The following is a 10,958-nucleotide window of genomic DNA, read 5'->3' on the forward strand; positions in this document are numbered from 1 at the left end:
GGACGTAACATGGTCAAACTGAACCCGGTTAAGATTTCAAGGGCCATAAAATAGTCAATCAGAACCCTGTTAAGATTTCAAGGGACATAACATGGTCAGTCTGAACCTGGTTAAGATTTCCAGTCACGTAAAATGCTCAGTCTGAACCTGGTTAAAATTTCCAGGGACGTAACATGGTCAAACTGAACCCGGTTAAGATTTCAAGGGCCATAAAATAGTCAATCAGAACCCTGTTAAGATTTCAAGGGACATAACATGGTCAGTCTGAACCTGGTTAAGATTTCCAGTCACGTAAAATGCTCAGTCTGAACGTGGTTAAAATTTCCAGGGACGTAACATGGTCAAACTGAACCCGTTTAAGATTTCAAGGGACGTAACATGGTCAGCCTAAACCCAGTTAAGATTTCCAGAGCCACGGATGAGAAAAGAGACTCTGTAAATCCCAAGACTTCTCCTCAAGGAATGATCTACTCAGGATTCTTCAACTCGGTGGCAAAACGGAGCCTCCATGTTTCACGGCAGTATACCTTGGGATACCACCAGCGTGCCGGACGGGTGGGAGAATGCGAAAAAAAGGAAAGGAAGGAACCTAGCCTTCCTCATCTCGGATTTATGAGCCTCGTGGCTGCATCCCGCGCTCGAAATAGGACGCTGGAGTAAATTTACTCTGGGTCTGCTCCAGCAACGGCTCACTCGAAGCGCTGACTCAGCGACAACCGGATGGAGATCAAAATGCATTTGTAGAAGCTCCACTTTTCTCTGGGAATCCGGCAAATAAACAACAAATCAGACGATTTTTCAGTGAATGTTGCCCTTTCTTCTCACGGTCGTTAAGCGAATACTTGCCATTTCTTAAGTTAGGAACGCCGTTGTCCGGTGAATCTGGTTTCCCCGTCGACGTTGCTCTTCGGAAGGTCGCAAAAGGGGGATCATGTGATCCCCCCGGGGGACTCGGCACCCGTCATGAATACGAGTCAGTGGCCAAGCGTCCAAATTTTAATCACGAGGATGCTGCGACGGTCGTTAAGTGTGAGAAACGGTCATAGGCCACTCTTTTCAGTGCTGTCGAAAAGGGGTCTCTGAACCAAATTATTAATTAGCCCTTGATTTACAGCAGCTCATTTAGTGACCATTTAAAGTTACAACGGCATGGAGGAAAGTGACTTATGACCGTTTCTCACACTTACGGCCATGGTCACGCGATCAAAATTAAAATGCTTGGCAACCGACTCACACATACGACGGTTGTACATGTGCAACCTTCTGACCAGCGAAGTCCAGGGGGGAAACACGATTCACTTAACAACGATGTTACTAATTTAACCATTGCAATGATTCACTTAACAACGGTGGCCAGAAAGGTCGCAACGCGGGGCAAAATTCACCTCACAAACGCCTCGCTTCGCGACATCAATTCTGGGCTCCGTTGCAGTCGTAAGTCAAGGCTTACCCATGCCTTCAAAGCTAAGTTATATATAAGGATATTAAGATGTTATTCATTATCTTAATTAATGCCCAAGTATTACATTCTTTACGGCGGAGGTCGGCTGCAGGAAATCGGTCCAGGATGTCGAAAAAGTCAAAATGGCCGCCCGAAGAATGCAGTGGAAATTTCCTTGCATCTATTGACGTTATTGTGGCTGCAATCTGAATTATTATTATTATTGTTATTATTGTTATTATTGTTATTATTATTATTATTATTATTATTATTATTATTATTATTATTATTATTATTATTATTTTAACCATATTCGGAAGACACCCCGAGATATCCACCCGAATGAAACGATGGTGGTTTGTGGCCATCAGCGAATTGCAAAATAAAATAAAATAAAATAAATGGACTTATTTTGAAAAAAAACGAAAACCTAAGCAAGGGCCGGAACAAACTGTATTTTTTGCCTCTCGCGTGTGCAAAAAAAGAAAAGGCTCTGAATTTCACCAACCTGAAGCCAGGAATGTTCTTGGACGTCGGGGAAACTGGAGGGCAAAAAATGCAATTTAATTTGAGGAAAGGGATTTGTTTTTTTTTCCAAGTTAAGAATCGCACCTAACCGCACCGCCTTTAAAAAGCATGATTAAAATAAAAAATAAAATAAAATAAAAACAGCCAGAAGGAGCAGATTAAGTGGTAGTTTTCCAATCTGGAACGCAATCAAGTTAAAAAGGTCCGCTGTGCAATCTTTGGAGAATTACAAAACCCATCAGGCTGCAGTGAGGGAAGTGGCTCATTGGAACTCTTCGGCCGACCATCAATTCAGATGCTGCTGAGAAGCCCCACGGATCGGGGATGGGGGGAAAACGAACCCCTGGATTCTCAACGGGAATAATATTATTAATAAAATCAAATTGATACAATGGACGGGACCCACGGTCTTTAAAAGAAATTTCCCAATGGAAACTAGCCCAATTTAAAAACAAAACGATAATTAAAAAATTACCAATGCGTAGGGAAAAAAACCCAACACAGTTCGAAAGGTTCCTTAGAGACCATCAAGACTGACCCCGCTGCCTAGTGCAAAAATATCATCTAGATTCACTCCCTTTGTGGTGCAAATGATCATCTAGACTCACCCCTTATCTAGTTCAAAAGATCATCTAGACTCACCCCTTATTTTATGTAAAAGATCATCTAGACTCACCCCTTATTTTATGTAAAAGATCATCTAGACTAACCCCTTATCTTATGCAAAAGAACTGTGATGGCGCACAGTGCCATATCTGTGGGCATGTGAGCGTTACCCTAGCTCAGCTCCAGCACATATGCGCCTGCCGGCCAGCTGATTTTTGGGCCTTCCGGGCCCACCCGAAGTCGGGAAATGGGCTGTTTCCGGCCTCCGGGGTGGTGGGGAGGCCATTTTCACCCTCCCCAGGCTCCAAGAAAGTATCTGGAGCCTGGGGAGGGTGAAAAATGGGCCTTCCGGGCCTGCCGGAAGTCAGGAAATGGGCTTCTTTCCGTCCTCTGGAGGGCTTCTGAGGGGGTAGGGGAGGCTGTTTTTGCCCTCCCCAGGCTCCAAAAAAGCCTCTGGAGCCTGGGGAGGGCAAAAAAAATCCCGGGCACACCGGTAACCTTTTTGCTGTCGCGTGCCAAAAGCGAGGGAAGTTTGGGGGGTCACATGTGTGGGAGGCGTTGAATTATGGTGTGGGCACGTGCGCGCACAACCCCACTGTGCTCCCCCCACTTATTGGCACATGGCGGCAAAAAGGTTAGCCATCACTGATTTAGACTAATCCCTTATCTAGTGCAAAAGATCATCTAGACTACCCCCTTGCCTCGTGCAAAAAATCCAGAGAAGAAAAGCGACCGAAAAAAACCCTGGAAGCCTGATTAATTAATGTTTGGTGCGGGGAAAGATCGTTGCTGTCCGGCTGAATCCTGGCCAAACGTCCCCGTTTTTGTTTAATTAATTTATTGAAAAAAAAATCTAAGCGTTTTCCAAAAGAAGAAATCAGCCGCCATCTGAACAGCTCTCGAAAGGTGGAAAAATAATTTCGTAGGTTTGTGAATTATCCTAGTTAAAGTCTTTTATTCCCGTTCGGTAACTCAATCGCAAATTCTGCGGAGGTGTGGGAGCTTGTAGTAAAATTATAGTAATTGTTGAAATCGGTGGCTTTTTCCCCAGCTGCTATAAATATATATATATCTGTTTTCTTTTCTTTTTGTAGGCCTTTATGTGTATTTCTCTTTAGCCAGGTTTTTCCTACATAAACCAAGATTTTTATGCAAGATTTTATGCAAAATCTTGGTTTACGTAGGAAGAACCTGGCTAAAGAGAAATACATACATATGTGTGTGTGTGTATATATATATATATATATATATATATATATATATATATATATATATATATATATATATATATACACACATATATATAGGTTATGTATGGTTTTGTTATCATGTTTTGCTCCTGTTTTAAAGTCCAGACGATCCTCGACTTACGACTGCAATGGAGTCCCAAATTTCAGCTGTGAAGCGAGACAGCTGTGAAGCGAGTTTCGCCCTATTTTACCACTTGCCGCAGTCGTTAAATGAACCACTCCAGTTGTTAAGTTAGGAACGCGGTGGTTAAGCGAATCCGTCCTCCCTATTGACTTTGCTCGTCAGAAGGTCGCAAAAAGTGACCCCGTGACCCGGGGGGGGCAATGCAACCGTCATAAATACGAGTCAGTTGCCAAGCGTCCGAATTTTGATGCCGCAACGGTCGTTAAGTGTGAAAAACGGGCATGAGTTGCGTATTTCGGTGCCGTCGTAACTTCGAATGGTCACTAAATGAATTGTTGTACGTCGAGGACCCCCCCTCTTCAGCGTCGGGCATTTTGAGAAGGATGTCCCTAGATAATTAATACCTAAATAAAAATAATCGTCAGTATCTGGGAGCCATTAAATACCTACTTTTCTCTGTTGTGTGAGAAAAAAAAAACAACCCACAACTTTCTTCCATAAATTCACCACAACAAAGAGTTCCACGGAGCCGCAAGCGTGCGCCCCCACAAACCGCACAAATATTATTTTAACCAAGTCTCTCTCTTTTTTTTTTTCCTCCTTTCCTTGCAAATCTTTAATTGCTGTAACTGTATATTAAATGAAGGTAGCGGAGGACAAATCTGGAACATTGCGGGCGTGTCATGAATCAACAATCGGGCCTCTCAAGATCACACCACACACAACGTGTCAGTCACAAGCCACGAGAGAGAGAGAGAGAGAGGTTAGCGAAATCGGTTGTGCGTTGCCACTAAACCGCCCTCCCCCCCCCACGCACGCAGCGGGACCTCCCAAAATAAGCAAAAAATAAGCAAGATTTTGCGGCCCTCCTCGCCCAAAAAAACAGGTGAAAAATGTGCGTGTAAGACAACAGCGCGAATTGTGGAAGGGGTTGTCACACAGCACAACGAGTCCAACCTCGACTCTTTTAAAGCCACGAAGCTGTGCCGGGTTTGCATCGGAAAACGTGGCCCTCAAGAGGAAGCCTCCGTTTGAACGGTCCAAAAAAACAACAACCCTCCTCCTCCAAACCCCAGCAACTCCCAAGCATGTGTAGAGTGCAATCGGCCATTGCACACTTGCTTTTTGGGCACTTCGCTGTAATAAAATCAGGCTGTTCCCCGGAGAACCAGCGACACCCCATTTTTTCACCCCCCGCAAACATCAAATGCATCCAATCGAGCAGGAGAGACGAATGGAACTTCCATGGGCCAAGGCAATCTATCTGATAACCAGAGCAAGCCAAAAGGGAAGGGTGGGTGGGTGGGGGGTATTTCTTTATTCCTAGAAGGAAAAAAAAAATGGAGGGTCAATGAAGGAAACCCCCCCCCAAAAAAAACCCCAAAGAAAAATGGCAAGAAGTCCCCGTCGAAAGGATGCCTCAGCACCCCTGGAAATGGGGAAACGGGAATTTCAAGTAACGCAAAAGTTGTGTCGCCCCTTAAAAAAATAAATAAATCGCACAAGGTCTACCTATTGCATAACACAAGTTATGCAACATCCTTCCATGTAACCAAAGGGGCAAAACACGGTTTTCTTTCGGCTTTGCCCTTAGCCGTCGATTGCCCTTCTCAGATACACTGCTCCTGAATCAGGAGGCTCTATTTTGCTGGGTCCAATTAACCAGGTTGGGTGGGGGCAAAGGATATTTTCCACCCACCCCCTCACCCCCAAAAGGATGGCTTGCTAGAGGCTTCTCTCCCACGATCCCCCATGACTGCGAAACCCCAGGGAGAGAAGGCAGTGGCACATGGGTAAGGGAGTCATCCCGCTCGGAGCAGGATGATGGGACTAAGTCGGGGGTTGCAAAGCTTCCAACCAGCTTCCAAAAGTCCCGAAAAAGATGCTTGAAAAAGGACATGCCCGGGGGGTGGGGGGAAGGAAAGGCAGGAATTCCACACAGTGCCTACTCCGGCTGGGAAGCATGGGCCTTGTGATTCGTCCACAATAGCTGGGAACCTGGTGTGGAAAGGAGGTTAGGACGAGGTGCGGGATCGGTCCGGTTCGGGGAGGAAGGAGCCGCGGGCAAAGCTCCGCGCACCGGACCCCGAAGTGCGCACTGGAGGTCGTGGGAAAGTGGCCGAACTCTGAAAAGTGGGGACCCTCCCAAGAAGCGGACTGGGGTCTTCGTGGGGGGGGTTGAGCACCCTAAAATTGCCCATTGGACCCTCCCTGGCCATCCCAGGGCGACCCCCCTCCCTGCGAGGAGGAGGAGGGAGGGAGGGAGGGAGGGAACCCCACTCAACTTGGGGACCACAAAGCCCATCTTCCGCGCAACGGCGGTCGTGGGGAAGCGGACAAACTCGGAAAAGCAGGGACCCTCTCCCAAGCCAGGGTGGGGTCTTCGGGGGTGGGGTGGGGGTGGGGGTTTGAGCGCCCTAAAATTGCCCATCCCAGGCTGACCCCCCCCTCCCCGCGAGGAGGAAGAGGAGGAGGGAGGGAACCCCATCAGATAAATCCCCCCAACTTGGGCACCACAAAGCCCATCTTCCACACCCTACAATTGCCCATCCCAGGATGAACCCCCCCCTCCCCACGAGGAAGAGGAGGAGGAGGAAGAGGAGAAAGGAGGGAGCCCCATCAGAGAAATCTCCCCAACTCGGGGACCACAAAGCCCATCTTCCGCGCCCTACAATTGCCCATCCCAGGATGACCCCGCCACTCCCCGTGAGGAAGAGGAGGAGGAGGAAGTGGAGAAAGGAGGGAGCCCCATCAGAAAAAAAACCTCCCCAACTTGGGGACTACAAAGCCCATCTTCCGCACCCTACAATTGTCCATCCCAGGATGACCCCCCCTCCTTCCCGCAAGGAAGTGGAGGAGGAGGAAGAGGAGAAAGGAGGGAGCCCCATCAGAAAAAAAACCTTCCCAACTCGGGGACCACAAAGCCCATCTTGCACGCAATGCCGAGCGTGGGAAAGCGGAGAAACTTGGAAAAGTGGGGGGACCTCCCCCAAGCCGGGCTGGGGGTCTTCATGGGTGGGGGCGATTGAGCGCCCTAAACCCCCCTCCCCACGAGGACGAAGAGAAGGGAGGGAGCCCCATCAGAGAAATCTCCCCCACTCGGGGACCACAAAGCCCATCTTCCGCGCCCTACAATTGCCCATCTCAGGACGACCCCCCCTCCTCCCCGCGAGGAAGAGGAGGAGGAGGAAGAGGAGAAAGGAGGGAGCCCCATCAGAAAAAAACCCTCCCCAACTCAGGGACCACAAAGCCCATCTGCCACGGCCCTGCCCCCCCACCCCCCCAAAAGGATGCAGCGGGCGGTTCGGGGACACACCCCAGCCAGGGTGCCGCGGCCCGCAAGGTGCGGTCCCGCATCAGGACCAGGAGGGGGAACTCACCTGGGTTGGAGTGGCAGGCGGAGGGGTCGGGGATGATGGGCTCTTGGGAGACCCTCCTGGGCTCGGCTTGGTCCTCCTCTAGGTCCGCTTGGTCCTCTGGAGACACCCCCCCTCCCCAAAATATAAAAGCCCAGCCCAGCAACCGCTCGGCCCGCAACCCTGCTCAGCTGTCCCGCGCGTCTCTCCTCCTGCTGGTCCAAAGGATGCTCTGAGCCTCGGTTGGGTCTTCTCTCCCCCACCCCCTCCCCATTATTCCCCCTCTAGGCCCCGCCCCCAACCCCAGGCTCCTCCCCCTCGCCAGACTCCGCAGTGTACTGGGCGGGAGGGAGGAGGGGGGGAGGAGGAGAGAGGGAGGGGGAAAGAGGAGGGAGGGAGGGAGGGGAGAGTCTCCCCCATCCTTCCTCCCCCAATCCTGGGAGCCCACCGGGAGCCCCCAAGGATGGATGGGTACCACTCCGGGCAGGATGCTTCCTGCACGGGAGATGCAGGCGACGGGGAAGGGGGGGAAGCGCGAGGGGGGCTTGGGGATGCTGGGGGTGGGGGGGTGGGGGAGTCTCCAAGCGGGGTCTCCGCGACGCCCCGAACCCCCCCAAACTCTGCCAGGGAGGGAGGCTGGTTGGTAGAGTAAGCCAGAGATGGTTTCTCGGCTTTGCCCTTCAAGGTTTCTGCATTCCTTTCTTTCTTTCTTTTTTTCCTTCCCTCCTTTCGCCCTCTCCTCTTCCTTTCCTTCCTACCTCACTTACTTGCTCTCTCCCTCCCCCTTTTTCTTTCTTTCTTTCTTTCTTTCTTTTCTTTCTTTCCTTCCCTCCTTCCTTCCTCTTGTGTTCTTTTATTTCCTTCGTCCTTCCTTCCTTCCTCTCTCCCTTCCTCTCTCCTTCCTTCCTCTTCTGGTCCTTTATTTCCTTCTTCCCTTCTTCCCTTCTTCCTTCCTTCTTTCCTCTCTCCCTCCTTCCTCCCTCTTCTGTTCCTTTATTTCCTTCTTCCTTCCTTCCTTCTTTCCTCTCTCCTCCCACCCTCCCTCCCTTCCCTTCTTCCTTCCTCTTATCTTTCTTTCTTTCTTTTCTTTCTTTCTTTCTTTCCCCCCTCCCTCCCTCCTTCCTTCCTCTTGCGTTCCTTTATTTCCTTCTTCCCTCCTTCTTCCCTTCTTCCTTCTTTCCTCTCTCCTTCCTTCCTTCCTTCCCTCCTTCTTCCCTCTTCTGTTCCTTTATTTCCTTCTTCCTTCCTTCCTTTCCTCTCTCCTCCCACCTTCCCTCCCTTCCCTTCTTCCTTCCTCTTATCTTTCTTTCTTTCTTTCCTTCCTTCCTTCCCTCCCGCCTTCCTTTCTCTCTTTCTTTCCTTCCTTCCCTCCTTCCTTTATTTCCTTCTTCCCTCCTTTCTTCCTTCTTCCCTCCCTTCCTTCCCTTCTTCCTTCCTCTTCTGTTCCTTCCTTTCCTTCCTACCTCAGTTACTCTCCCTCCCTTCTTTTCTTTCTTTCTTTCTTTCCTTCCCACCCTCCTTCCTGCCTCTTCTGTTCCTTCATTTCCTTCTTCCCTCCTTCCTTCTTTCCTTCCTCTCCCCCTTCCTCTCTCCTTCCTTCCTTCCTTCCTTCCTTCCTTCCTTCCTTCCTTCCTTCCTTCCTTCCTTCCTTCCCTTCCTTCCTATTCTGTTACTTTATTTCCTTCCTTCCTTCCTTCTTTCCTTCCTTCCTTCCCTGCTGATTGGAGTCAGCATTGGCTTCACAATACTAGAGAAGTCTTGAAAATAATACTTAAATAAAATAAAAAATACTTAAATATTTTTAAATATTTAAATACTTTAAAAATACTTGAAGAGAGTTTCAGTCTGGGGGGACCCAAAACCTTTTTGCCCCTGCCAAAAAAGTTTTCCAAAGGGGACTTTTAAACTCACCTGGATGGATATAATTCGTCCTGTTGACAAATCCCGAGGACCACCCTCTGGATTTTGGGGCCACCCCAGCAAATATTTCCTCAATCACCTGCAACTTTTAAGACCGGCGGACTTCAACTCCCAGAATCCCCTAGCCCAGGGGTCTGCCACCTTAAATACTCAAAAGAGCCATTTGGACCCGTTTCCCACAGAAAAGAAAACACCGGGAGCCACAAAACCTGGCTGGGCCTGGCCAGCTCAATGTCACTCACTTCCACCAGTCACATGACTCCCCCCAGCCATGCCAGCTGGTCATTAGGGCAGAGAACCAGTTGTTAAAAAACACCGGGAACCACAAAATACTTTTGACATCTCTCTCTCCCTCCCTCCCTCCCTCCCTCCCTCTCTCTCTGTATCTCTCTCTGTCTCTGTCTCTCCCCCTCTCTCTGTATCTCTCTCTCTCCCTCTCTCTGTATCTCTCTATGTCTCTCTCTCTCTCTCCCCCTCTGTATCTCTCTGTCTCTCTCTCTCTCCCTCTCTCTCTCTGTATCTCTCTATGTCTCCCTCTCTCTCCCTCTCTCTCTCTGTATCTCTCTATGTCTCTTTCTCTCTCCCTCTCTCTCTGTATCTGTCTCTCTCTCTCCCTCTCTCTCTGTATCTATGTCTCTCTCTCTCCCCCTCTCTGTATCTATGTCTCTTTCTCTCTCCCTCTCGCTCTCTGTATCTCTGTCTCTCTCTCCCTCTCTCTCTGTATCTATGTCTCTCTCTCTCTCCCCCTCTCTGTATCTATGTCTCTTTCTCTCTCCCTCTCGCTCTCTGTATCTCTCTGTCTCTCTCTCCCTCTCTCTGTATCTCTCTCTGTCTCTCTCTCTCCCTCTCTCTCTGTATCTATGTCTCTTTCTCTCTCCCGCTCTCTCTGTATCTCTCTGTCTCTCTCTCTCCCTCTCTGTATCTGTCTCTCTCCCTCTCTCTCTCTGTATCTATGTCTCTCTCTCCCTCTCTCTGTATCTCTCTATGTCTTTCTCTCTCCCTCTCTCTCTGTATCTCTCTGTCTTTCTCTCTCTCCCGCTCTCTCTGTATCTCTGTCTCTCTCTTTCCCCCCTCTGTATCTATGTCTCTCTCTCTTCCTCTCTCTCTGTATCTCTCTATGTCTCTCTCTCTCTCCCCCTCTGTATCTCTCTATGTCTCTCTCTCCCTCTCTCTGTATCTATGTCTCTCTCCCGCTCTCTGTATCGCTCTATGTCTCTCTCTCTCTCTTTCCCCCTCTCTGTATCTCTCTATGTCTCTCTCTCTCTCCCTCTCTCTGTATCTATGTCTTTTTCTCTCTCCCTCTCTCTGTATCTCTCTATGTCTCTCTCTCTCTCCCCCTCTCTCTGTATCTCTCTATGTCTCTCTCTCTCTCCCTCTCTCTGTATCTCTCTATGTCTCTCTCTCTCTCCCCCTCTCTCTGTATCTCTCTGTCTCTGTCCTGGCCGCTTCTCCATCCCCCGCCGTCACCCTTACCTTCTCAGGCCAGGCGAGGAGTGACTGGGAGGGGAGGGCCAGCCCGTGGTGGGATCATCTGACAGGGAGCCACAGCAGAGGGCCCAAAGAGCCGCATACAGCTCCGGAGCCACAGGTTGCTGACCCCTGCCCTAGCCGGCCAGTAAGCAGAATGGGTAAATTTGCACTGGAGGAATTCCAACGCTTTACAGATTCTAGCTGAATTTGGGCTCCTTTTTTTTTTATTTTTTTTTTTAAATATGCTTCTCCTGGGACCAGCC

The sequence above is a fragment of the Pituophis catenifer genome, unplaced genomic scaffold (genome assembly GCF_029215685.1).
Source record: "Pituophis catenifer annectens isolate HBS135680 unplaced genomic scaffold, rPitCat1.0.hap2 SCAF_15, whole genome shotgun sequence".
Classification (NCBI taxonomy): Eukaryota; Metazoa; Chordata; class Lepidosauria; order Squamata; family Colubridae; genus Pituophis; species Pituophis catenifer.